The sequence below is a fragment of the Sturnira hondurensis genome, unplaced genomic scaffold (assembly GCF_014824575.4).
Source record: "Sturnira hondurensis isolate 20B ecotype Veracruz unplaced genomic scaffold, ASM1482457v3 Scaffold0013063, whole genome shotgun sequence".
In the NCBI taxonomy this organism is placed as follows: Eukaryota; Metazoa; Chordata; class Mammalia; order Chiroptera; family Phyllostomidae; genus Sturnira; species Sturnira hondurensis.
The window spans coordinates 6,507,441-6,530,144 of record NW_028085694.1 but is presented as its reverse complement, the minus strand read 5'-3'; the positions used below and the strand labels follow the sequence as shown (position 1 = coordinate 6,530,144).

Sequence of the window (22,704 nt, the reverse complement as noted above, 5' to 3'; positions counted from 1 at the left end):
GTCAGTACATTTGTGGACATCAGTATTTGTAGCATGAAATTTTCACTAGTTTTTATTTGCAGAAATATTATCTTTCTAGGAAATAACGATTTCAAGTTACATTAACACATTATAATTTTTATTCAGAATACTTCACCTGAAAGTAATGTTGAAGGATCTGAAGTGTCATCACTGAAAAATTCAGGCAAATCCCTTTTCTCTTTATGCTACCTATTAAATTTCCTTTGCTATCATCTAATTTTGGCAGAGGGAGATGAACTCAGTATGTTTTTCCCTAAAATAAGTTTATCATACTTAAAAATAATAAAACAGAAAATGACAATTATTTAAAATCATTAATTACCAAGATAAAAGAAAAGCATATTTTCTTAATCTTGACATGTTTCTTTATATCAGAACTATTGAGGGGGCAGGGCTGGGAATATAAGACAGAAAACTGTACTTGAACAGGAATTAAATAAAAATAAAAATTAAAAAAAGAACTATTGAGCTGATTTTATACTAATTATTAGTTACAAAAACATGTACTAATTTAAAATTTAAAAAACAATAAAGTCAATAACAAATACATTTCAGAATATAATTTTGTTTTAATTCTCATGTCATACAATTAAAACCTTATTTATAATAAATAGAAAATAATAAGAAAAATGAATGTTTCTTTATTATCACTTATTTATTGTGGAAAAGCAGGAGCTCAGACTCCTAATTTTGTTTCTCAGCTTTTGCATTAGATTTTTAGTTCAAGATTCTAAACATGAAATTAACTTACATATAAATGGGTGTGATGAGTAGAACACCCCTCAATTTTCCCTTTACAATGAGTTTTACATAATACCCATGTGTTTCAATATAAAATCCAACAGGGCTAAAGGGGAGAAGGAAAAAAGCTATTGACAATATTTTCTTCATCCTAAAACACTTGTTTTATGGAGAATAAAATGTTTTATTATTGACTTTGAAAGTAGTTATCACAAAAACAGCTTAATTCTAAAGTAGCCCTGTCCAAGGTCATGCAATACACATTCATATCTTCTTAGAACACTAATTTGTGTTTTCTGCAATAGATTTACTTCATTTTTGTTTTGCTGCTGATGCATTACATTTGGCAGTTAGAATCCCTGTGGATGGAGGTATAATAAATAATATTTTTCCTTGCTTTCCAGGGTATTTATGGCACAATGATAAATTTCATCCTTTCCAGAATGGTAAGTAAAGAGCTCTTTCTATATTTGATAGTACTGAACACAACTGAGAAAAAAAAGTAAATTGTTAAAAAAGAAGTGGAGTATCACTTTTAAATATGTTGAGTGATCTGATAATTGCAAGGTAGCTTATGCTCTTAAAATAAATAGACATTGCATTCAAATTCTATAATTCAAAATTCTGACCAAGTGTGCCAGAGGCTCTTAGAAGGGAATATAAGGCTTTGCTTTCTCTGGTGGGTTGCAGTTGAACATAATATATTCAACATTTTGTTGTCTGGGATAATTTATTTTAAAATATACACAGATATAGAAATAAAAGCAGTTTACATTTTATCAGCAGAAAGAAAAACCATGTTTGTGATACATATTGAGAGTGAGTGAGTGAGTGAATAAGAATCTTTGGGAATTTTTACTGTTACATAAAAACTGACTGTAATTTATATTTGACCAGGGCTTTTCAGCATATGTGAACTTAAGAACATGTATCACAACTTCTAAGCAAAGTCGCTACTGTATGATTTTGTGTAAACACACAGTTTTGTTGCCTTTCTGCTTTATGGCTTACAAAGGTAATATTTAATTTTAGTTTTTAACCATCATGAATTTACATTTCAAATAACAATAAAAATTAATCTTATTGAGTGGAAAAAGTCAATGCAAAATGATACTGCTCAGTAAGTGCTCCATGAAGTCCCCCCCATCTCTGCCAGAGGTTCTTAAGAAATATTCTATATATAAAAAAAGGAATTTCTCACTGTAGGAAAATAAGTCACTTTGAGATAATCTGATCATCAAAAGTGCTATGTTAAGTGAAAAAGCAGGGCACTAAATACAAATATTACAATGTTATTTATATTCATGCTTGTGTATTGAGGGGAGAGAATATTGGAATCATATTGCAGGGTTAGAAAAAAGATACACAGAAACACATAAAACAGTAGGAATGTGGATAGCTTAATAGTCTGAATTCCTTATTCACTCTGAATTTCCTGTACTAAGTATATATTAGTCTTTGAATCAAAACAAAAGCATTTTTTGAGTAATAGGCTATTTGGAATAGTATATTTATTATTAATGAACTATATACTATATTTTGGCAAGTATAATGTGCATCCTTGTTTTGGGCTCAAACTTTAGGAAAAAATCTTTTATTTTTTATTTATTTATACTTAGATCTTTATTTTTTGTATTATAAAAAATTTAGCATTTATTCTTGAACATGTTATGGTACAAGAAATTTTATATAACAAATAATTACAAAACACAAGAATGGATACAAGGTATTTCAGGTACTACCCAAGTATGATGTGTATCTTTATTTTCCCCTCAAAAATCTGGACAAATGGTGCATGTTTTACATGGCAACACATGAGTATAAACAAAATTCAAGAAATAGCTCTTTGTACAAATTTCATAATCAAAATGACCTTATATACTTTTAAAAAATGCTAATCCCAGAAGAAACTAAAAATATAAAATAAAAATTAATTGAATAAGAAAATAAAAAATTTAAAGTGAAGCCAAAGTTATAACTTTAATTAATTTTGCTCTTCTACAAAACTACTGCATAGTTTTCAGGCATACACATGAAAAAAATTTAAAAACAAAAATAAAAAGATCTGTAACTTTGTTATTTTATGAAATTTTTTCAGAAGTACAAAAAGGTGTAGCTACAAATAGCCAAAACCATGAAAGTAAAACTTTTAAAATAAACCCATACTTTAAATTAGTAGATTAATCTACTTAATAATAACAGAAAACTGTAATTTAAATTCTACTGTATTATTTACTCATCTATAACCAATTGTCATCTCTGTAACTGTAACGTTCAGAATTATTTTAAGATTCAACTTCAAAAGAAATGAAAAGACAATAGACAACTAGTTAAGTATAAAGAAATGTTAGCACAATGATTGCTTTTAGCTTAAAATAATGTGAACAAGTTATTCGGTAATATTAATAAACCAAAAAGTTAATAGTATACATAAATAGTGCAACTAATAGAGTATTTCTGAGATTAAAGATTTCTTCTCCAGCCCTGGCTGGTGTAGCTCAGTGGAGTGAGCGCAGACTGAGAACCAAAGGGTCGCCAGTTCGATTCCTGGTCAGGGCACATGCCTGGGTTGCGGGCCAGGTCCCCAGTACAGGGCACGCAAGAGGCAACCACACATTGATACTTCTCTCTGTCTCTCCTTCCCTTCCCTTCTCTCTAAAAAATAAATACATAAAATCTTTTAAAAATTGTAAAGATTTCTTCTCAAGAGTAATGAATTATAGGGTGAAAATTTACCATAAAAGTACAAATTGTATTTATATCTCATGGGTCCAGCAACTTTATCTGGAAATAAGCTGACAACTTTAGAAGAAACCAGGGTCAGGGAGAGGAAATGCTCTGACAGGCACCTTTCTGGGTCTGATAGTACTGAACACAAATGAGAGCACATAAACTGTTATTATAAAAGTGGAGTATCTCATACAATTCACAGTATTGCTTCCCAAATCCTCATTTCCAGGACTACTTGGTTGTCTGATTGTCTAGCTCATCAACTAAAAGGGATAGATACTACAGGAACTTAGAGGCACAGGAGAGGAATGCATTGAAAAGTTAGAGTCTGTTTGCACCTATTCCCCAGAAGCAAAATATTGAGGGACCAGAGACTAGTTGTATGATTTGGAGTAAGGTATTTCATATACTTTGTCTAGAATTCCTGAAATGTGAAATCAGAGTTACACTGAAAGATTTTTGATAAAATCTAAATTTTTTCTAGCCCTGGAATTTTGCAATAAAATTATATATCCTTAAATATACTACATAGAGAATAAGATAATGACTTATTACTATGAGACTTGGAGTTGTTAGGATAAAAAGGTTTTAATGAATAAAAGGGGAAATTTCATTCATTTGCAAATTTCACTTATATTGAAAGTCTCATCCAAATTATATTGTGTAAAAGAAGATTATGCATGGTGTGGTTTGATATTATTCTTTTCATATTTTTATTTTTAAAGTGTACCCTAAAATTTAACCTGGATTTTCTCACTTTGATTTGAACGAGGTAACACCGTACATCATGTGTGAGAGAAAATCTAGCATCAGTCTTTTAGAAGGAGTGGGGAGCCAAATTCCTATATGCATTTGTATATGGAAATGTAGATTTTTAATAATTTTATGTTGCCATGATGCTAATCTGACACATGGGACAATCAAAATTCATAATTTTATTTTTTGTATTCACTCTATGGCATCTTTAGTATAAGTAACATATTGTGACATTTTTAAAACAAATAAACAAAATGAACCTCTTCTCCATAACCAAGAGCAAAGTCAATATAACAAATTATTGGATAAATAAAACATCTGCTTGTTCAAACTTTTTATTTTTATTTGTAAATGTGCAAATGTGCAAATTTTAGCACACATCCTAAATTCTGAATTACCAAGTAAACTGAATTGAAATGTAGATAACACATTTTGTCGGCATGTATCTATTAAAGCTGAACTTTAAAACAGAGTAAGTTTTCAGCATTACCAAGTTTTTAAAATAGATTAGTAATAAATGCCAACTACTTACATAAAGCTAATTTCTCAATGTAATTAATCTGCATTTCAACAAAATAGCTCTTTTCTCTCATTCCCAATCCTGGCTGTATGTAATAAGCTAGGACTGAAACCATATGTCTGTGAATAGTCACAGTATCTAGTCAATCAACAACAAAACATACTGTAATTCTGAAAACATAAATGAAAATGTGTTTATTGATTTCATTAATGACAAAAATTCCATATTGGAGTTAACTGTAGCCTACAGCCATTTCGCCATTTACCTTTTAAAACTCCACAATATTTTCCAATATATGTAATGCCAATTTTTTGGTTAGATGATAATAATATTGAAGCATAATTAATTGCCCAATGAATTGATTACTTTTAAGATTTTGAAAAAAGCAAACATAAAAACAGTGCTCTCCTTTTCCTTCAATTAAAATGGCATGCATTTGTTCTTGAAGATTATAGATCTCTTTTGGGATTTCCAGTTTCAAACAAACTTTTTGGTTCATTTCACAAGAATAATATTCATTTTAATTAGCAAAAAACAGCTGATGGGCTTTTTACAAGAGGGAGTTCACTCCATGCACTGATGACTGACACTAGATTATCCCATTAAAACAAAACAAAACAAAATAAAGTAAAATAAAATAAAATAAAATATAAAGCCCTGCTTTTAAAGCAGTTAGTTGAATATGTGTTCTGTTAGTAGCCATTGCTTTGAAGACAGGATGTGTTTCTTGATGAGTGGTTAATTGATTTTGTTTTAAACTCCGAATTAAGCAATTTCCAAAGGTGGCTTCTGAACTGATTTATTACTGTTTTATATCCGTTCAAATATACAAATCAAAATGATGAAATAAATTTCTGGTGTACCAGGCCATTGAATTGTTTTACATGTTTTATGAAGTTAAAATACTTGTTTCCCACTTTTAAATGGAAAATTTTTTTTTAGTATTTAATAGCTAAAAGTGAAATTGCTAATACATAATAAGCAATAACAAATCATACATATCTGACTCCCCTGTGACCTCTCAAGCTCTCTGTTTGCCCTTCTAAAACTCCTCAACCCTCGTTACTCACAGCTAACCATGATTCTAAATGTTCTCTATCCCTTTCTTTTCTTTGTAACTTCATCTCATGTACCTGAATTCCCTAAACATTCTCTGGTTTACATGTTTGCACTTATGTGTAAATACAAATACATGTATTTGGCACTTTTCTGTTCAAAATTAAGTTCCTAAGTTTCAGCCATTTGCAGCACATAAATATAATTAATCAGTTTATATGTTTTATAGTGTTCCATTTTATAATATAATTTGTGATCTTCTATACTGATGGACATTTGGGTTGCTTCCAGTGTTTTTGTTTTAGGATTTTACACACTACACAGACTATTACACATCATGCTGCTATGAACATTTTAAATGTGCATAAGTGGATATGTATACCAATTTCTCTAGGGCAAGCGGCTCTTAATCCAGAATGATTTTGCTCCCACAGAATACCTNTTTGCAGCACATAAATATAATTAATCAGTTTATATGTTTTATAGTGTTCCATTTTATAATATAATTTGTGATCTTCTATACTGATGGACATTTGGGTTGCTTCCAGTGTTTTTGTTTTAGGATTTTACACACTACACAGACTATTACACATCATGCTGCTATGAACATTTTAAATGTGCATAAGTGAATGATTTTGCTCCCACAGAATACCTGTCTGTATGTGGAAACATTCTTGGTTTCATAACTTGGGGAATGCTAGTGGCTTCTTGGAAGTAGAGGCCAGGGAGTCTCTAAACATCCTATCAGACACAGGACAGCCGCCACAACAAAGGATTATCTGAAATGAAATGTCAATCGTGCAATGTTGAGAAATTGGTCTAGTTTATTAGGTAATTCCCAACTGTTGCACAGAGAATCAGTTTTATACGCTCACCAGGAGTGTATAGAAACATTTTCCAATAGTGCTGCATTCTTGTTAGCACTTAATACTGTCCGATACTTTAAGTATCTTTTATCCATTTTGTGAATGTGAAATAAAAACTCCTTATAGTTTCTATCATACTCTGTCCTGGTCATTTTAAAACTGGAATTACGGCCCTGGCTCCTGTGGCTCAGCAGATCGAGCTCTGGCCTGTGAACTGAAAGGTCACCCGTTCCATTCCCAATCAAGGCAGGTGCCTGGGTGGCAGGCCATGTCCCCAGTTGGGGCACTCCAGAGACAATAGATTAATGTTTCTCTTGCTCATCACTGTTTCTCTCCGTTTTTTCTCCCTCCAGTCCCCTCTCTCTAAAAGCAAATAAAATCTTTAAAACTAGAATTATGGAACACAATCTCAGGCAAAGTGAGAATACATTGGCGAATGGATCCCAAGGAAGGCTGATTCTGAGACTTAATTCTAGTTATTAAACTTTCTAGGGGGTCCATGAACCAGGAAATTGCCTGTGTTTATTTAGTTGTTTCTGTAACCTGCAACCAAAACAGTCTTGATAAGTACACTTTTGTAAAGAAAATTGAATTTTGAGATGGTTTCCCTGCATGCTGATAATTATAGAAGGCATTGGATGAATAATAACTTTAATACCTTTTTCATCACGGTGGAAGGGGATTGGAAGGAGTCTCTGGGTGAGTTCTTTGAAGCCCTGCCTTGACCACCATCTACCTCTGCCTCCTGATTTATTTATTCCTGGGGCAGGTCAAAGTAAGATGGATTACCTTTGATCATTTCTTACGACAAGGTTTAGAACTAACGGTATTTAGACAATTAACTTCTGTTATTCTTACAAGAAGTAGTCCTGGATATAATAATATTTTCCAGCTACTTTCTACTTAAGATTTTGCATAACCTTAACAAAAGAGGAAAAGACTACAATCCAAGGGAAGAACAAAACAATTATGGAGCATTTTATGCTATGTTAAAGATCTGGCTGGTCCATTTTAATTTATTTTATAGTTAGATGTCAAAGGCCAAGTTGTGTCCCCCAAAACACATGTCTTGAAGTCCGAAGCCCCAGACCTCAGAATATGACTAGTTGCAGTTAGTCTACAAAGAAGTTACTGAGGTTAAACGAGGTCACTGGGGTGAGCCCTAATCCACTATGATTCCGGTCCTTACAAGAAGAGATTAGGACAACTTGAAACTAATACAAAATAATATTGACTATAAACTATAATTGAAAATTTAAAAAAATTAAAAGAAGAAAGAGAAGAGATTAGAACAGACACACACAGAGGAAGACCATGTAAAGATACTGGGTAAAGACCACTATCTATAAGCCAGGGAGACAATTTTCAGAGGAAACAACCCTGTCCATCAAGTCTAGCCACAAAATGTCTTTCAACTATACTGCTTTACTTTCTGTTCCCGCTATTACTCCCTTCGTTTAGGCTTTGCTTTTCTTGCTTGAAACAGATTAGTAGCTGTCAGTTTTCATCATTCTAAATCAAGTATTCATCGTCCTGCCACTTGATCATGAGATTGTTGACAAGAAACTGCTCTGTAGTCTTTTCTTGTCCCCAGCATATAGTCCATGATTCCTAGACCTGGCTGTGCATCAGAACTTTCGTCGGCATTTTTTAAATTACAGATTTTTAGGCCCCCGTCTATATCTGTTAATTAAAAATCAACAGGCATGCAGGCTAGAAACTGGTATTTTTACTATGTTCCTAAGTTGATCTTATGAATTATGGATACCTGTCACTTTTATTTGGCCATCTTTTTGTTGACAGTCATGCGGCAGCTTAACCAAAACTTCTTACTTCGGCCCTTGGTCCACTCTTTGTTACTCTGCCTTCCATTACTGCAGTGCTCAAAGAATAATAAATCCAATTACGCCCTTTTGAAGTAAAATGGTGATTCTTTTTACAGTAACAATGTATTTCAAGAATTTTCTTGTTGAAGGTCTATATCTATTTTATGTTACAATATGTCTGTCTTCTGAGAAAATACAAAAATACCGTACAGGCAATTTATGTGCTTATCATTTAGCAAAAATTGACACCTTTATATGCTGAAAAGAAAAATCATCTTGTTCTTCTTGCTTTAAATACAAAAGGCTTCAAGGCTGAAGCAATGGGTCTTTGTATTTACTCACAGATAGAAAAAATAACTCTAAAGAAATACTAAATAATGGCAGTCCTTAGAGATAAACTCTGCTGTTAGTCCACACTTAAAATCAAAGGCACTCTTTTCGACCATACTTAAGTAAGGAAAGGAAAACTTGCCAAACTGATAGATTCAATGAATATTTGCTTTGTGTCTATAGACTCAAGCATTATATAATATAGGAAGGTTAAATGATGATATGATTCCTGATTTTTTTTTTTTTTGCAGTTTCAGGTTAGTCAATAGAACTCCCAGTTTAAAACAAATGTGGGTTGCTTCCATGGGTCTGGGATGGAGTCAGAGAGGTAGAATGTGTGAGTAGAGGTCTTGCCCAAATGATACGTCCTGGAGGGACCACTTATTCTGTGCCCAGGTTAACTGCCAGAAGGACCCTGAAACTTGAATAAACAAATGAGTACGACCTCTTTCAGTACAGTCTTTGCTACCCATGCACTTTGTAAAAAGGCTGTTACAAACACTAAATATTATCCATGGTCTCCTTTGCCCATTCTAAATGTATACATTCGTGTAGTCATTACACAAATATTTTACTAAAAGTACTAATAAAATAAGTCCCCTTGAGCAGACCGAAAGGGCTTAGTTTGAAGTAATATACTAACCAATCACCTAGTTATCATTTCCTGGCTTATATTTCTAGCAATGTGGAGCCTTCAGATTACAATTTTGACCACATAGAACAAAACAATTTTAGCGTTTCCAAACTCAGCACCTCCAGGAACAGCAAGCCCACTATTTCTTCTATCAAAATATTGTATATTTGAAAAATTCTGACTATAAGTGGTTCTGTTTTTAAATGGAAATATGCCTCATTGTACCTTGCGGCATCTTATTTCAGCTTTTTTGGGCCATTTGCAATAAAGCTGACCCTTCTTGTACATAGTTTTTTGATTAAAAAATATAGATGAGACTTTCATTAAGTCTTGGTAAGAAAGATTTCAAAAATTGAAAAAGTAGGTAAAAGAAGAAAATAGCCATATTCCCAATACTCAAGGCAACCACTTAAAAACTTTATATATTTATTTCTAGACTTTTTATTTTAAATAGTTTTGATTCACTATTATTTTACATAATTTATCATCACAACTGTAAGCCATAAACACAGAAATAACATAATTTGTTTCCTTCCACTGAGGGAAATCTACTATAGAGGATGCGAGGGCAGGCACTGAAGACAAACAGACCTGGGTTCAAAGTCAAGCATTATCACTTGCCAGCTTTCATTGTCTTGGACATGATTCTTAATCTCTTTCAGACTCAATTTTCTCATCTGTAACTACAACACCCTTTTTGCAGTTGTGGCTAGCATTAATTAATGTAAAATGTATAACACCTTGCTAGCAAATGTGTAACACCTTGCTAGTAAATGTGGAATGGTAATTTAAATTATTGTGTTTATATTATTCTAATATATCAAATACAACAACTTTCAGGCTCAAGTTCCTCAATTCCTCCAGCTTTTTCTCATATGAGATAGTTTCAAGTTCCCTTTCCATGCAGGCTGGTCAATACTGAACATTTTGCAATCTTTCTATTCACATCTTCCTTAAAATTTTGCTTTCAGAACTGAACATGGTAATCCAAACAACATAAAATAGAGTCAGATTACACCCTCCATTACTCTATACAATCCTAAACTTATTAATGCAGGCTAAACTAATTTTTCTTGTTCCACTCCCTCTCTTGCTCTCCTCTCCCCTCCCCCCTCCTTCTCCCTCCCTCTCCTTCTCCCTTCCTCATCTCCTCCTTCTCCTGTTGTTGACTCTGCTTCTGCTTCCTGTCTTCTTATGCTTTCCTTCTTGTGCTTCTCCTCCTCCTCTCCATCTTCTCCTCTTTCTACTCCTTCTTGTAACTATGTAATACCATTGATTCACTGCCAAGTAAAGCTACCTTTTAAAAAATTTCATGAGTACTTTGCTAAGTCACATATCCCTCAAATCAAATTTAAAAAGTTGGTGTTTTGGTCTCAAGGCAAGACCTCACAAGGATGTTACTCAAATCATATATTGTTAGATTTTTCTCATGTTTCAGTTGTTCAGAACTTTTAAATCCTGATCTTATAATCCAAAGTATTTATTTACTTTCTTTCCCTGTTGCATGTAACCAATTTTTGATAGCCACGTCTTCTTATAGCTATATTTCAGTCATTGTTAAAGATGTTTACATCACACAGGGCTGAGGACAAAGGCATGTGGTATACCACTTGATAAACCTTCCTTGAGCCTGACACAGAATCATTAAAATTGTCCTTGGGTACAAGCATTCAACCAGCTGTGAAAATATATAATAGTGCTATCCCTAAACCTGTATTTCTCCATATGGCCCACAAGGATATGAAAAAAAAGTGTTTTATAAATACAGGGTCTAGCAGAATTGATGCCTGCTTGACTGTGGTTCATAGAGTAATAATATAGGTATAATAATTTATAGTTTTAATTTGAACATATCACCTAAAATGTCATGTGGTGTGCTTCAGTATGGTATTATTATGCTACAGAACTACATGCTTATGATTTTGTAATAGAGTTTTTAATTAAAAGGGGGCATTATTTGTGCAGGACCCGGTATAATCCAGGCTATTGCCACCTTCCCATCCCCCAAGGAACACCAATTTCGAGAATCTGATTCTGCCGCCTCTGCCATTTTGTTAACTCTTCCATTTTCTTCTCATATCCAACCTCCTTCATTTCTCAAAGGTAATCAGACTAGTTCATACTCTTAGACAGTTTCTGGTTGTAATTCATAGAGGTCAAGGGATATATTTTTAGCTAGAACAGTCAAGCTCTCCCAGTTTAGCATATAGGAAAAGTGCTCAGACTATGGACTTGACCATTATTTTGGTTAAAATTCTAGCTCTACACTTCTATAGTTGTATGATTTGGGACAAAAGATTCAATGAGAAAATAATGCATGTTTTATAGGGTTGCTACGATGATTAACTGAGTGAATGCATACAAGTACTTAGTGAATGACACCTACTGGGTTCTCAATAAATGTTACCTATATTATAATCCCTTTACCTATTTTGGCTTTCGATTTTTAACCAATGTCTAATTGTCTTCAATTTTATTCATTCAACAAATATTCATTGAATAGTGCTTTATATACAAGGCCTAGAGATACACTACCAAACAAATCAAATTTCCTGCACTCAAAAAGCTTATATCCCAATAGAGGAGAAAGAAAAACTCAAAATTTAATGATATATTATAATAGTAGCCAGTGATTTGAAGAATGAGAAGTTCAAGGGTTAGAAAATGTCAGAGAGAATTCTTTTAGAAAGAATGGTTGGGGTCCTCCCTGAAGGGACGATGTGAGCAGAGATTATTAATGAACCAACAGAGAAGAAACATGAAGGAGGAAAGACACTTTGCTTCCTCTTTTTCATGAATGAATTTCATGTCTTCTACTTTAAAAAATACACCTATTCCTGTATCAATCATTCTCCTCTTTTCCTGCTAAAGAAATCATTTTTGGTTCTCTTTAGCATTTTTCACAAGCTCCAGATAGTGCTTTAGTCCTGTGGATGTTATTTTTGTAAGTCTATGCTACCTCCACATATTTGTGCTTGATTATGTGTCCCCCTTTGCCGTCTTTTGCACACGCTGTTTTAAATTCAGAGCCTGTTGGTAGGTCCCTCTGCAGCCCACTGGTACCTTTAGTTTCCTCCCCACTTCCTTGCTCATCAGAATCATTTGTGTTTGCATAGGCAGAACACTGCTTAAATCAAACCAAGAGTGCATGGTTCCTTTTCCCCAAGGTTCCGATCATTTCCATTTTACCTACTGGATTCTGTCAGAATTGGGTCCAGAGTAGGAGTTCCCCCGGCTGCTTACTCTGCCTTCTGGGAAATGAAATTATCAGCACGGCCAGTCAAGAGATTGTCAGTGTTTTGCTTTTGAAAAATGAAAGTTTCTGCAGATACTTCCAAACTAAAATCCCTAACACTGTTGCTGCTGCTCTGACAGTTTTGTGGTGTCTACTGGGAAAGCATCCTTCTGTCAAGAACTTTATAATGCAGTCACGCGGTGCTGACATTTTTCTGCCGTCTTCCAACATAGGTTCATCTAGAATCGTTTCCATTGTTCCTCTGCCCTCAGGTGCTTATATTTACATGCAGGTTCCTAACTTCTAACCAGCAAGGAGTAGTTACCTGCTTTTTTATTGGCATGGCCTCATTATGACTTAAAATAGATTGGATTTAAAATTAAATTGTGTGTATGACCAAACTCTACGCCTGGGAAACCAGTAAACTTCTCTATAGCTTACTATATTAACAAGCTGCATGAAAATCCCACAAAGCTATAAAATAGCAGGTGGAGTCTAGTCCTGATGAAGCTATATATTAGCTTAAAGCTTGATAAGATCAAAACTAATGGGCTCTTAATTTGAGGACCAAAGATCTGAATCCTCAACTTCTTTTTTTTTTAAGATTTTATTTATTTATTTATCTTTAGAGGGGAAGGAGAGAGGGAGAGAAATCTCAATGTATGGTTGCCTTTCATGTGTCCCCTGCTGGGAACTGGCCTGCAACCCAGGCATGTGCCCTGACTGGGAATTGAACCGTGATCCTCTGGTTCGCGGGCCTGTGCTCAATCCACCGAGCTACACCAGCCAGGGCTGAATCCTCAACTTCTATTAATGAGCAAATTGTGGCTTAAGCAGGTCAGGGGACTTGNTTCATCTAGAATCGTTTCCATTGTTCCTCTGCCCTCAGGTGCTTATATTTACATGCAGGTTCCTAACTTCTAACCAGCAAGGAGTAGTTACCTGCTTTTTTATTGGCATGGCCTCATTATGACTTAAAATAGATTGGATTTAAAATTAAATTGTGTGTATGACCAAACTCTACGCCCGGGAAACCAGTAAACTTCTCTATAGCTTACTATATTAACAAGCCGCATGAAAATCCCACAAAGCTATAAAATAGCAGGTGGAGTCTAGTCCTGATGAAGCTATATATTAGCTTAAAGCTTGATAAGATCAAAACTAATGGGCTCTTAATTTGAGGACCAAAGATCTGAATCCTCAACTTCTTTTTTTAAGATTTTATTTATTTATTTATCTTTAGAGGGGAAGGAGAGAGGGAGAGAAACCTCAATGTATGGTTGCCTTTCATGTGTCCCCTGCTGGGAACTGGCCTGCAACCCAGGCATGTGCCCTGCCTGGGAATTGAACCGTGATCCTCTGGTTCGCCGGCCTGTGCTCAATCCACTGAGCTACACCAGCCAGGGCTGAATCCTCAACTTCTATTAATGAGCAAATTGTGGCTTAAGCAGGTCAGGGGACTTGTCCAAAGTATCACAACTAATTAGGGATAGGGACTGCAAGAAAAGTCTCTTTTTTCCCCCTTATAGCAGTAAATGTCTCCCCTTCCATGATTAGCCCAGAGACTTACTTTCCTCTTCTGTGAAATCCAGATAGTATTATCTCCCCTTTGGAAGGGTCTAGACAAGGAATATGTATCAATGACCCGTGCACATAGACGGCAGGGTGGGGACTGACTGTGGGAGGGAGGTGGGCAGGGCAGTGGAGAGCAATGGGGGGCAAGGGTGAAATTGGGACAACTGTAATGGAACAGTAAAATATAAAATAAAATAAAGGAAGAAAACATTATCTACCCTTCAGTTCCTCCTGAAGTTGTGAGAAGGGAAGAGATAATAGTTGTGCACAAATAGTGGTTGTGTAAGGTGGTATTATTATGATAATGATTTAAACAATTTCCTCTGTAGGTTTCTCTGGGCTTTTTTCTCTTCTTGTTTAAATGATATGCATTTTAAATTTAAATCTGTAGTAAGATGTGCTTACTTTGTTAAAGATTTAAGCAAACTGCAGGGTGCATCCCACAGAAGAGAGACCAGAATGGTAATCTTTCTGTGTTCCGTCACTCAAGGGAAACAGAGCATCCCTCCTCTAATTTTAGTTTTCTTATCTGTTTAAGGGCAAAACATTCCTGTCTCCCACAGCTGTGAGAATTGCTACAAAAAGTCTCAGTATCAGTGGTTGTTTGGGCTTTATTTATTCATTTTCTGCATTTTTTTCTGATGAGAAATCAGAAAAAGCAGACTAGAGCACCTTGATGGCAGAGACCATTTGTTTATCTTTGTATTCCGAGAGTCGGGCACTTAGTAGTGAATGAATAGTGCATGGTGAATGAATTATTTACGAAGGTGAACAACATGGAATGGGTCTGAGGGTGGCAGCATTTTGTAAGTCAATGTTTTTCCAACTCTACCTTTAAGAGCATACCACTGAATTTTCTGAAGGTATGCATACTTCAGGAGCTGCTAAAAGGAGTCAGCAGTAAGCTCGTGGCCTTTACCTTGCTGTAATAAGACCAGATATAGATATGTGTTTCTTTTCAATGTATTGTTCTGCCACGTATGACTGTTTTCAGAGGAAAATGGTGTTTTTTTTAGCCCCAAGAAAGTTCAAACAAGGTATGTGGGCTTTAGAGTCTCAAACATACATCTTCTAATACTCCATTTGCCATTAGGCATCTTAGGAAAGTTACCCTTTCTTTGTCACAATTTCCCCACTTATCACAGGACTTACAGCATTTCAGGTTGGTTGTAGTTGGTCAGGAAGCTATTACATGAACACCTGCCATTTCCCAGTGCATTTAGCCAAGAATAGCACAGTGGATTCCATCTGGATCCAGGTGGCCATTTGTATCAGCAGCAGGTGCATACAGACACAGTGTACCTTGGCTTGGCTTTTCTCTCCCTCTGGTTCCCCATGGGCCACACAGCTGCCAGGGACACTACTGCTAGCTTCGAAAAACACAATTTTTAAACCCAAACTTTAGACAAATTTATACTTATGGTTTAGGCACTTTCACGTAAGAAAAATGCTTACAAACATCAGGCTCTCTGAATTCTAGAACCAAACTAGCACAAGCAAGAAAACCTCCTCTAAGCAGGTTGAAGAGGGACAGGCAAGTCCGAGCCAGGGGTCTTTGAGTCCACCTCTGCCTCCGGCTCCCAGGGTTCTCGCTTTTCTGGACATTCATTTTGAAGATGAAATATAGCAGAAGAAACACTAAAATATTTAGTAATGTGTAAATGGTTGGGCTTGGGCACCAATAGATCAGAACAGATGCTGGTCGTAAACTATCCATAAGCCTTGCCAGTGCATGCCAGCTGAATGCCAACACTGAAATAAAGTAACATTAAAATGTCCTCATGATATCTGACACATAGATGATGCTGGATTAATGTTCATCCCCTATCCTGCTCCTCTATTCCTCTTGAACAAAATCCTATATAAACAAATAAGCAAAAAAGGCAAATCCAAGGAGACATATCCCCAAGTAACCTGACTACTCAAGTTTATTATTTCATTAGTACAATATGTTAACGAAGGGATAATTTCTAACACCAAAATTCATCCTATGGTCTAAATAAAATGGATTTACTAAAAAAACTGTAAACTCTTTCCTGAGTTAGAACCCAGCTGTTAGCCTAACTAGTAATATATCTTAGTTATACCCACTAGGGCCATGGCGTCTCCTCTGAAGTCATAATTTTCCCTGGTAGGAACAGCTAATTCATTAACTTTAGTTATATTGTATCATTTGCTTTAAGGTAGTGTTTCTCAGGACCTGACATCAGAAATGGGCAACACTCTCTGCCAGTCATCTGCGTCTTTCTCCCCACTCCCCCAAATCTTTACATAGAGTTTGATGACTTTCTTCCTATTAAGAATCTGCCAGAATGAGCCACTGGAAACATGTATAGGATTCTCTTGCTTTATTAGGTTAGAAAACAGTTAAATTAGCCTTTGGGAGATCTTGTTGCTGGAACCTCTGAGAAAAGAAGGGTGGGAAGTTTTGTAGCAGAGGCAAAACTGGACGGTATCCACTTCAGTAACGGAGCAGAGAGGGTAGAGGTAGACCGTAAGGACAGAAGGGATTGGAGGACAGGTAACTGGCCGGCCTCGCCATTTGGTCAGGGTTCTCCTTAGTCTCAAAGTTAGGTTATGCATTTGCTGGGCACTGGGAATCTTCCAACAGCCTTTCGCCTCTATCTGTGGCTCTTGGAATTGTAAAGGCTGGCATGCATCATTTGCGCTGACTTTTCCTGCTTTTCAGTTTTCCATCTTTCTCTTTGCCTTGTTATTCTTAGTTACTTTTATTATTTTTATTCCCATTTATCTCTAAAGCCCCTTACATTATCTTTGGAACAGGCAGTGCACCTAATGGACAACTGTTTCACTCTTTCAGAAAAAAATACAAAACAGGAATATAAGTTTAACAGCTATTCTCTTCACGTTATGGATCTAAGAACAACTAAGCACTTTTGACTGAAAAAGAATAAAAATCGTGAGCTATGAATATAACTAAGAGTGAGGGGATTCTTCAAATTGTTAACTTTAAACAATCAAAAATACCAGTAGCAACACTGGCATACATTCATTTGACAATAAATTTTTACATAGTCAATATAAGGCTATGTATTTCAAATTTTTTAAAAACATCTTTGCTATAATACAACCCAATATGTAAGAATATTCAAAATTGTTCCACATTAGCTTGTACAATTTTAGGCATTTATGTAGCAGCATTTTAAAGAATTGTAAACTGTTTTATTAATGGTACAAAAATAATAGAACATATTTGAAGACTTATTATGTGGCAGGTACCACCTATATTAATTCATATAGCCCTCACAACAACACTGAAATATGTGCAATTATTATTCCCATTTTACAAAGGAAGACAGAAAGAAACAGTTAATTTAAAGATGAATGTCCATAACTTGCTTAAAGACACAGTTCAGATCTGAACCCAGGTGGTCTGGTTCAAATTGTAAGCCTTTAAGTTATGTTGCTTTTCTGAAAAAAAAAAAAGGAAAATAAAGTAAAAATTAAGCACCTTAAAATTAACATTAACCAAAGTTAAATGAAGTTACACTTTATGAGACCTTTTCAGATCTTTTTAACAGATCTTTTTCAAGGTAAAAAAAAGAGGAAGTTAATCTTCAATATAGTTTTAATTTTAAAAAGGTAATGTCTATAGTTTTTCTGAAAGAATATGTTAAGTGCGTTAGTGATGGTGCCTCAAAAACTTTTGCAGAGCAAAGTGATTTAAAATGGTTTTTACCAAATTCTTGACTGTACCAAATTGCAGAATTTTCAGTAAGAAGTGAATATAAATGCTTTCAGCTAGGTATAGCTTCACTGGATGCTTATTAAGAATCAAGAAGAGAAATTTCAGTTCTCAACATATGTGTTTTCTAAAGAATCAAAAATAACAGTAAAAGTGCTTCATATTTTATGTGGAGATAAACTAAATTATTGGCAAAATTAATTATGCATTTTTATGTATTCGATGTATCTTTTACAATTTGGCAGGAAAAGCAAAAAGAGAAGATATAACTTTTGAAAAATAAATATTATGATAACTAGCAGCTCAATTTTATTTGTCATTTAGAAGAGACTTGCTTAATAAAAAAGGAAAGAAAAAGAGAGAAAGAAAAGGAAAAGAAAGGAGAGAGAGAAAAGAGAGAGAGAGAGAGAGAGAGAGAGAAAGAAAGAAAGAAAGAAAGAAAAAAAGAAAGAAAGAAAGAAAGGCAACTTCCGATATGAAGAGGACCCAATCACAATGCCAACGTCAGTTTCTAGATTACATGGGACAGCATTTGTGATGTGTTCTTTTAAATGGAGCCTATCCCAACAGTTGACAGATATAATTGTTCTAATAAAGTTTTACTGGTGAAGCTGCTAAGATAATTCTTTAATAAAATGGTAGGCAGGTGTTCGTGTGTTCTGAAAAAAAAAACAGCTAGTTGAACATGTTATAAAACTGTTAAATAAATGATAGCAATAGTTCAATAAGACTACTACAATGAACGCAGGTGGTCTTTTGAGAATTATGTACTACTCAGGATTTTTAACTCATATAAAGGATTTTGCAAACAATACAACTTATAGTGATTAAAAAGACAAGCATGTTTAATATAGGTGATTCTCATTTTGCAGAGTAATTCATTATGATCATATTTTCTATTTGGCATACTTATATAAAATAGTTATCTTCCATGGAAAAATATTTTGACCTATAGTCATTAAAATTTCTATATGAAAATATAAAATCAAGTTAGGAATAATGATAATACAAATAAGCATAATATAAATTTGGGATGATAAAAAATGTTTCTAACTCAGTTTAAGTTGATAATCTCAGTTCCAAATACCCCCCTTTGAAAAGTATAATCTTAAGAAAAAATATTTTAACATATCTGACACAAGCAGTTACTTCTAGTAATTTTTAGCCAAAGGCTTAGCTTGATTGTCTTAAAACATTTTGTGTTTAGCTGTTTCTACTACACAAGCATGTCTTAATTATTTCTTTAACTAACATGTTTTTAAACTATGTGTATTAATCCTTAAAAGAATGTTTGTTTGGCCCTGGCTGGCGTAGCTCAGTGTATTGAGTGCAGGCCTGTGAACCACACGATCACGGTTTGATTCCCAGTCAGGGCACATGCCTGGGTTGCGGGCCAGTTTTCAGCAGGGGACTAGTTAGAGGCAACCATACATTGATACTTCTCTCCTTCACTCCTTCCTTTCCCCTCCAAAGATAAATAAATAAAATATTAAAAAAGAATGTTTGTTAACATTTGTTTGTTAGGTTGAATAAAACTGAGGTTTTCATTTGTTCTCCCTCAGTGAACTATACCTACAGGATAGCAGGTAATACAAAAATAATCAAAATCATGATTTGTTACTGTCCAGATACTTTTCCACATAGAGAAACTGAGAGAAATGAAAGAAATAAAAGAAAACACAAGAGTATATATCAGTGGAGGAGTGGTGGAAAGTGGTATCAAGTGGGGAGAAACAGAGAACACAGGTAAATGTGGATATAGGTAGAGAGAGGAGTAAGCCTGTGAGTAAGAATATGAGGTGTACTATAACTTAAATATTGAGCTATGTAGTACATGCACAATGAGATGGAATATATGCAAATCATTTGGACATAGTAAAGCATTATCACTACAATTTAGTACATTTATTTATATATTATAATGTATATTAACAAAATAAGTCACACATCCATTCACACACAAATTATTGACCGTGGAACTGAAAGATTTCAATGTTCATTAAAACGAGGAAGACAAAATTAATGAGTGAAGGGCAGTTGGGCGTTGGGTGAATTACACAGTCCTCTTATGCATCTATTTCCTACTTTATAGAGATACAGGTGAAGATATATTTCACTTTTTCTTAATGCCACTGTTAAAGTGGAACACAAAACATCACAAATTAGGTGATATGTGTGGCCTTGGATTTTTTTCCATGAGAAAAGCTGTCAGCATGATTTCCTCTAACACGCTGGTTCTCAAATTGTGGTCCCCAGATCAGCAACATCAGCATTATTCAGGACCTTGGTGGAGAAGCAAAAGTTCAGAGTCACTCCAGACACGCTGAATTAGAAGGCTTAGGACAGGAACCCAGCCCTCTGTATTCAAGGAGGCCTCAAGTACAGGAACGTGTGTACTGAACTCACAGAGCTGCTGTGAGTTCAGTTCCAGATCAGTGCAATAATCTTTTTGCTGGTGGAGGGTCCTCACTTCATTTTGTAAAAATTGCAACATCTGTGAATCTCAATTAAGTGAAGCACGATCAAAGGAAGTCTGCCGTGTTTGCAGTGACCACTCAAATCCAAGAACCACTGCTCTAGAACATAGCTCGCAAGTTGACCTGCTCAGTCAAAGCACCTTTGGAGCTTTTAAAACTACCCACTCTGGACTCTGCTTCTAGATATCTTTCTTCAGAGGTCTGGAGTAGAGCCCAGCTTTCTGTAGGTTTTTCAAAGCCCCTCATCTGATTTTGAGGTGCAGTTGAGATTGAGAGTCAGTGCCTTAAGAAATTCAGTATATTTTGTGTTTGTTACAATTTCAGAGCAAAACAGGACAGGGTAACTGGCCTCACACTAGCTTTTGTGTGTAAGTTCTTTCTTAATCCCTACTTTCATGACTGGCTTTTAAAAACAATTTATTTTTACTGTATTTTTCTATTATCATATATCCCCCTTCTACCCTCTTCCACCTCTGCTCACCCCTGTCCCCTGGCAATCACCTTGGCAATAAATAGGGCATGTCAGTGAGTGTGGCTGAGTCAGAGAGTGCATGTCTTCCTTAAAGGGGAAGGTCTCTCCTGCTCAATACTGTTATGAGGTGATGTATTCAAAATGTTGCCATATCTTTCCATTTTTCCAGAAACTGGAAATCTTTATTTTGATTGAAGCTTCCTAATTTAAAAAATTGATAAATAATAATTTTTTAAAAATAACACACTTTGTGATCCAACATCTTTTGGGCCAGGAAATTAAATTTGTTGGCTAGATTTTATACAGGCCAGCAGTGTGTGACCTTTATTTTATACTGTGCTGAGAGCAGGGCACATATTAAGTTTAGTGATAGGAACTTTTGTTTTGTGGGGGAGGAACAAATCAATAAATATAATGATGTATAATAAGTGTTACGATGATTAATGCTCATTTTGATAGTCCTTTCACACTGGGACATTCCATGTTATCAAAGAAGGATAAAATAATATTTAGTATGATTTTCTTAGATAGAAAATTGCTATACTAACATACTTTGTAAAGATTAAAGAAAACAAGAATGCGAGCTGAAAGAAAGCCTTTAAAGTACCAACAGGAAATCAGAATATCTTCCTTGGACATTTTGATTAATTAATTAGCTCTGTAAGAAAAGATAATTAAAATTTGTTAGTTATTTGGCAGGAAAAACTTGGTTAAAATGCTTTCTGGCTCTTGGATATAGGCTTCTAGTCTTTGAATGCTTAGTGAATCACAAATGAGCTAAGATGAAAAGTATGATACTTTTTAACATAATGTATAAAATGTCAGATGTTTTGGCTTTGAATAAAACCAAAGTACTAGGGTGCAAAATATAACCCTTGAGAAGCTTCATGTAAGTCCCACTGATTCTAATTTCTGAGGTTCCCTAGACATGTCTTTATCTTATGTAAGTTGGCATAGGAAAAGTAGAAGGGAGAAAGATTGTTCTATGTAAAATGGGTTAGTCACTTTTCAGCTTCTCTGAATTCAAAACCTCAAATTAATTTCTGCCTTCCTTGAGCTATTTCCCACCTGCCTCACACAGACACACAGACACACACACACACACACAGACACACACACACACACACACACAGTCGATAAGGTAATGAATAGTTCTAGAAACTCCTAAAACAATTTGTCTATATTTTTGCCTTTCTCTTTACTTAAAAGTACACACACAAACATTATTATTAAATTATTTTTTAGATAACACTCAAATTTTCATTGTAATCACTAATTTGTGCAGGTATTAAAATATTTACATGTGGCCTATGAAAGTATTTCAATAGTTTGACTAACAAATTTGTTAATCAGTGTATTTATAGGTACACTTGTGATAAGTACATTTGTATAAGATTTCTAGGTTATTTGATTTGTAATATTCATACCAGCAAAGCAGCGTTACAATATTTGGATAACAAGTAGCCTTATAATTGAACTAAGTATTAACGATAGTATTCATGATTGCAGAATTCTAATTCGTTTATTCCATAACTACCTTTCAACAACCAATTGCAGCTCTGACCCTCCGCTAGACATTAAAGAGGTCTCTGTTTCTCAAAACTCTGAGAGAAGGTGAAGTGTTTCCAAATTTATTGTGTCTGATTTGTGTAAGATCACTTCTTATATCACACACATTATAGGTATTCCAGGGGCCATTTGTACTTATAGACACAAGAATGTGAATGGGAAGAGAGGGGCTTTTGGAGAGGAAGATCCA

General features: G+C 34.8%; 1 protein-coding gene across 1 annotated transcript in view; it reads left to right on the top strand.

Moving 5' to 3' along the window:
* The first annotated feature begins 1,186 nt into the window (after window positions 1-1,186).
* ADGRL2 (adhesion G protein-coupled receptor L2) overlaps window positions 1,187-22,704 on the top strand; it is a 217,380-nt gene continuing 195,862 nt past the window's right edge. The window contains exon 1 of the mRNA XM_037060988.1: window positions 1,187-1,208. The gene's annotated coding sequence lies outside the window, so the exon portion shown is untranslated. The remainder of the gene's footprint in view (window positions 1,209-22,704) is intronic.